At 42.4% G+C, this 6,114-nt stretch overlaps 1 protein-coding gene across 2 annotated transcripts in view; it reads right to left on the bottom strand.

The window, feature by feature from the left end:
• The window catches only part of CCNA1 (cyclin A1), a 43,165-nt gene extending 37,055 nt beyond the window's left edge, over positions 1-6,110 (bottom strand). The window contains exon 1 of one of the 2 annotated variants that reach the window (XM_030043209.2): positions 5,992-6,110. The gene's annotated coding sequence lies outside the window, so the exon portion shown is untranslated. Of the gene's footprint in view, positions 1-5,804 lie in introns of both variants that reach the window. The other variant, XM_030043208.2, reaches the window with a different exon arrangement.
• Between the last annotated feature and the right edge of the window lie 4 nt (positions 6,111-6,114).

The raw sequence follows: 6,114 nt of genomic DNA on the forward strand, positions 1-6,114 counted from the left end.
AATAGGACCATGCCATTTAACTGTTACAGAGCAGCCAGATTTTTTTTAAAACCTTTCAAATAACCCCAGTTTTTCTAAAAGCAATGTGAATGCTGCCATCTAGCTATACAGTAACAATATATCTTTAGTCCAGTTCTGCTAGACACAAATTTTTTCAGTTTCAGTTTGGAATAGAGCAGAACAGGGATACAAAAATTCCCGTTGCATTTCTGTTAATTTAAAAAGGTGTAGGCACCATTTATTATTTAAAAAATATTATAGTATTATAAAATACTACTTTGACAGCAAACTGAAAAGATAAGAACAAGGTTAAAATTATTGCATCTGATGGTGAAAAAGCTATTCCTTGTGAATGACTTACTTTACAAATGCAGGATCTTATTTTTCAAATGTTTACAGATGCCTTCAGTTGAATGGGGTAACTAATAAAGTTAAAACAACACACTTGTAAATTGAAGCCTAGATCCTCTTTCCAGTTTGAGATTCATGTACCAAAGATCAGGATTTCTACACAACACTTTGTCTAACAAATACCTTTATTATTATGTCTGATCCATGAATTGTTTGGAAACTGTTTATGCAGAGTGTCAGCTAGACACTCAGTATTCAAACAGTACTGTTTGAGTTCTGCCATTGGCCATATGAAGGCACTTTTGGATGCCTATTATTGCATGCTCAAGATGTTGATCCACCAAGCATCCTGCTCAACACCTCTTTGGGTAACCAAAGGACCAAGAGACTGAAGACACACGCACAGGACTTGCCCTGATACTGAGAGGGCCATGGATGGTCTCGGCACCTAGACTTGGGAATTAGAAGAACTGATTTCCACATTTCATCCAGAGCATCATGTACAGAGCTGTGCAGAGCCAGACTGTTGTTTGGGATTACTCAGCGGATAACTGGAATCATTCTGGTTGAGCTCCTGCCCATCAGTTTGAAGAGCTTGAATTTCAAAACAAATTGAGACATGTGGCTCCTTCAACTTTCTTCCCTAGGTGGGGAAAACGGATGTAATTACGTCACAGATGTGCCACCTAGTTAAACATTAAACACACAGTCTCATTTCTAAGTACAAAGCGACCGGGAAAGCTATCCACTTCCCACCTGAGGAAGAAAAAGTTTACGTAATCTAGCACACACACGGTGGGACTCCAACTAGAAAGCGAAACCTATCCAAGGACAGACATACCTTAAACATAAAAGGAGAGGAAATCTATATAAGCAGATGTCTTTTAGCTAGGGTTTCCTATATCCTTACCAAAAACCCCATACAATATGGCATATATCCCTGCACAGGAGCAGTTCACAGAACTGTCTAGTCCAAAACCTGGCCAATACCAGATTCATCAAAGGAAAATGCAAGAAAACATGTTGTCACTTACAGAATAACAGCCCTTGGACCCATTCTAATTCAAGCAACAGGAGATTAGCCTGAATTTCAAATCCTGAAGAGCTGAGACAACAAGAAAACAAGCCAGAACTGCCACAGGCAGGGCCCCAGATTGCCTCACCTAAATCATTAGGAAAACAGATGTTCTCCCACATCATCTGTAGAAAAATCTTGATGATAGTTGTTCTTACATACAGTATGTCATAAGGCCCTAATTCTGCCAATATCGTTTTTGGAACAGCACACTTTGAAGTTTGGGTATATGTGCTTTTGTACACACGTGCGCACTCAACTCAATTGATCACAAATGCCAAGCCGCTCTTGGCCACTGAAAAACAACAGAAAAAACAACGCTCAATATCACTAGGCCTATACATTATTTTTCAGTTTGACACATTAGTGCTTGATGGTGGTATGAGCCACAAAAAGCCAGAAGACAAACAAGAAGTTATCTTTCATGTTCCCAGAGAAATTAATTTATGGTGAAGTGAAATCAGCATGCAGACATCTGTTTCTCCCAAACATCAAGAGCATTTAAAAAAATGTTTAATTATGGATACAGTGTGAGATGCACTGCTTTCTAATTCTGCACTTTTTATTTTGCATTTTTAATCTTCTGTGTACCCTCCCCACAAAAAAACCAACCAAAACCCAGGATAAATTGCATAATTCAGGATTATTTATTAATTGCATAAAATTTCAGTCCTAGACTTGTAAAGTGCAAAGTCCTTGCCCCTGAATGGTCTCTCTTTTTTGACAGCAGCATACTTTGAACCTTTGGTGCTAAAAGAAAAAGAAAGATATTTCACCATCTCCACTGCTTTCTGCAGTCTGTAAGTATGTCCAATAATTCTGGAAAACACATAGCTGCTATCAAATAAAGTGGCCACTATGCCAAGTGCCACAAAGGGGCACGATAGAATACTCCATCAGCATTTGAATTTATTTTTCCTCTGAACTGAACAAGCATCTCAATATTGTAATCAACGTATGTGAATAACTCGAGTTCTGCGGTGCCCAGTTTTACTGTGATCTGTCCCAGTAGGGATGCATTTAGCTATAAAACACCCAAGAGAACAGCTTTGTTACCATTGGTCTTTAGAGAGCCAGGTATTTCCCTGGTATTATTCTCTTCTGACCATTTTTATCAACTTACTTTGTGTACTGCTGAATTAACAAACTGAACTCCCAGTCAACTTAAGCTGGTCCATCATCTGTCTCCCTAGTTCTCACATTCCTATCTCCACTGCAGCAGACCCTGCCGTAGCAGACCCTGCAAGAGCACTTTGACCCCTTTCCAGAAAAATTTCCCCTAGGCTGGACTTGAGGACCGTGCTTATAGTGTCTCTGAAGGCAGGAAATGTTAAACCTGGGGTCCCATAAAATGGTCTAGGTTTGCTGTGCTTACTCTGTGGGTACCCCTATTCAACGTAAGAATATGGCAGATTAGGAAGATAGCATTTAATGATTACACACATGCAAATGACTGCTTACAGCAAAGGGCAGGGAAAAACCTTGCTCATGGTGGCTGCAGCCTAGCAAGCGGCCAAATGCAATGGACAGATGGTATCTGGACCTGTATCTATATCTTTGAATTGGTAGAGCCTTCTCCTTCCCAGGGCTGTACTGTTAACAGCCAGGTTATTCCATCACCCTTTGGGAGTGAGCATCCCAGACGAGATCTTCTCAGGAGCCACCTACCCTTTCCAGATGTTTCATGCTTGTCTGCTGTCTAGGTTGTTAAGTGCATTACCCCTGCTTGTAGTTCAAGCCTATCAACGCTGCACATATATGCTGAAGATGTGTTCTTGCACCTTAACAAAGTGCCAGTTCGCTCTGAGGTCAGTAGCTGGCATAATTTTTAAAAGCTGCAATATACCTTTGTCAGACAGCTGTTATTGCCGTTTCCTCACTTGGCTTGAGGACAATTTATCTGCAAATGGAGTTTGGAGGCAGAAAAAAGGTAATCATCACAGCAAGATCATCTACTCATCTACTACAAAAGTTTTTACTATTGTTACAGGCTGTAGAATAATTATATATTCAGTTGTACCCACACAACAGTGATTTATTGTGCTTCCATCAGTGTTTCAGCGGCTGCTGACTAAAAGCACTCTGTCTACACAGCATGATTCCCATCAGATGTGTAACCAGGTTACAGTCGTGCTGGCATTTGATGTAAGTCAATGAAATGTATTTGCATGCTAGTAGTGGTTTTGGAGAATTCTCGCATATTTTTTATTCACAGCCTCAGCCCCCTGCCATGTACACCCCGGCCTCGGCGTGTATCTCCTCAGCTCATCCCTCCCTCGCTTGTGACGCTGCTGTGCCCTTCACCAACTTCTAGGCCTAGCAAGGCCTGCTTGCACAAAACAATGTTGGCAAAGTGGATTATTTAGGCCTGTTTACAGAAAATGTTGAACTACTGAAAATGCTGAGCTCTCTCTATTGACCGATAAAAATGATATAAAAGTTTCTCTTTAGGAGGCATCCTCTCCACTGATCCACAGAAACTACCTGCAGCTTCTGCTCTTACAGAAATAAAAAAATAATCTATCATCACCTCATCACTTACATCTTCTCAAGACTGACCTGTGTTTCAGCACTCTTTCAGCTGGTTTATTTAATCTCTTTCCACAGTCTGATTAAACTACATATTTAAGAAGGAACCAAAATGAAGTAGAAGAGCTCTGAGATGAAGAATTGTGTGTTGTTCCTACTCCTCTCTAGAAATCCACTTAAGGCCACTGTTTTGATTGTTTTGGGTTTGGGGTTTTTCTCTGTTTGAAGGGGAGACCAGCATTTATTTCAATAGAATCACAGAAAAATTTAGGCTTGAAGAGATTGCTGAAAGTCATCTAGTCCAACCCTCTGCTCAAAGCATAGCCAACTCTGAAGCTATACCAAGTTGCTCAGGGTCTTGTCCAGTGGGCTCAGAACACCTCAGGGATGGAGGTTGCACGGCCGCCCTGGGAAAAACATGACCAGTGTCTGACCACCTGCATGGTTAAAAAAAAATAATTTAAAAAGTCCTTCTAGTAACTTGCAGCACTGCTTGAAAAGAGAGTGTCACTTTCCGTCATACAACTGTTTTTTAGTTCCTTGTAAGTCTTGCTGTCGTGGTTTAACCCCAGCCAGCAACTAAGCACCACACAGCCGCTCACTCACTCCCCCCCACCCAGTGGGATGGAGGAGAAAATCAGGAAAAGAAGTAAAACTCGTGGGTTGCGATAAAAAAGGTTTAAAAGAATATAAAAAGAAGAAACTAATAATGATACTGATAACACTAATAAAGTGACAACAGTAATGATAAAAGAATTGGAATATACAAATGATGCACAGTGCAATTGCTCGCCACCCACTTGACTTTAGACTAAACATTACTTGGCAACAACTGAAAACATCAGTGTTATCAACATTCTTCTCATACTGAACTCAAAACATAGCACTGTACCAGCTACTAGGAAGACAATTAACTCTATCCCAGCTGAAACCAGGACACTTGCATATATCCACATAACATAATTCAGTGTCATCTAGTTACCTAAGCCCAACCTATCATCTGCTTAAATCAATGTTTAGGGCCCTCTCCACCAGCCCAAACCACAAATGCCACCCTCATCCATCTGCATACAACTTCATGTACAAATGCCATCCTCATCACTGTTTGAAGAGAGGAACTCTCCCTGATTTGTGGACAGCTTGTCTCTGCTCCAGGTTGTTCTCTGTTTCTTGTCAGTAGGGAAAGGAGTGAAGAGCAAGCAAGGGAACATGGAATTCCTGCATAAATGTTCTAGAAACTACAATGTGTGACAAATTTCCAGAGATATTTCAGAGCTAAATGAAGCTAAGAGGCAAACCCATCTTCCAGGACTGTGCTGGACAGGGCTGCCACTACCTAAACACAATGTTTACTACGAATTTCTCACAGTCTGCGGTCCTGGGTGTGTAAAAGGTTGATTCAGGATCAGCATACACACGACAGTACCTGAGAAAGCAAGTTAATTAGCCCCCAAAGGGCTGGCACTCGGCAAGTTCTGGAAGAGCTATCTCAGGTACAGAACCATGCACCTTGGAACGCACCTTTGCTAGATTTAACACGGTTAGAAATTTTCTACGTGGAAGTTAAGCTGCAGAAGATTTTTAGCGTTAATTATGAAAGCGGCAAATAAATAATAGACTGCCAGATTACACTGGGAAAGTCTAACAGCTGTTTCACTGAGAAGCTGAAGTTCCACTGAGAATGCGGCCGTTCATGCTCTGAGGCAAGTGCTGGAAATTTAGCGAGACCGTTTCTCTCCGTTTTTCACACAGCAGTGCCCAAGCGCAGCTCCGTCCCTCCCGCAGCGAAGAGGCCGGTACGGGGGAGGCAGCCAGCTCCTCCCTCCCCAGAACTGGAAATAAGCCTCACCTGGAGACAGCCACCTCTGCGAACACGCCTTCTCTCCGAGCAGAGCAGTCATTTCGCCACAGTTAAAGTAACAGTCAAAATGAAGCTTCTGGCGGGCGACATTAAAGGGGGGGGGGGACTTTCGCGCTTCAGAACGATAGCTTTCAGGCCGTATTTTTCCTTTTTTTTGAACGCTGGTGTCGATTACCTGACTAGAAGCCCCAGTTACAGCAAGATACCCTGCCGTTTTCGCCAGTGCCAGCTACGAAGCCCGCCCTCAGGTGGCGGGTACCGGCGGGCACCGCCAGCTCCGCCCGGAGCCGCCCGGGCG

The sequence above is a fragment of the Aquila chrysaetos genome, chromosome 19 (assembly GCF_900496995.4).
Source record: "Aquila chrysaetos chrysaetos chromosome 19, bAquChr1.4, whole genome shotgun sequence".
NCBI lineage: Eukaryota > Metazoa > Chordata > Aves > Accipitriformes > Accipitridae > Aquila > Aquila chrysaetos.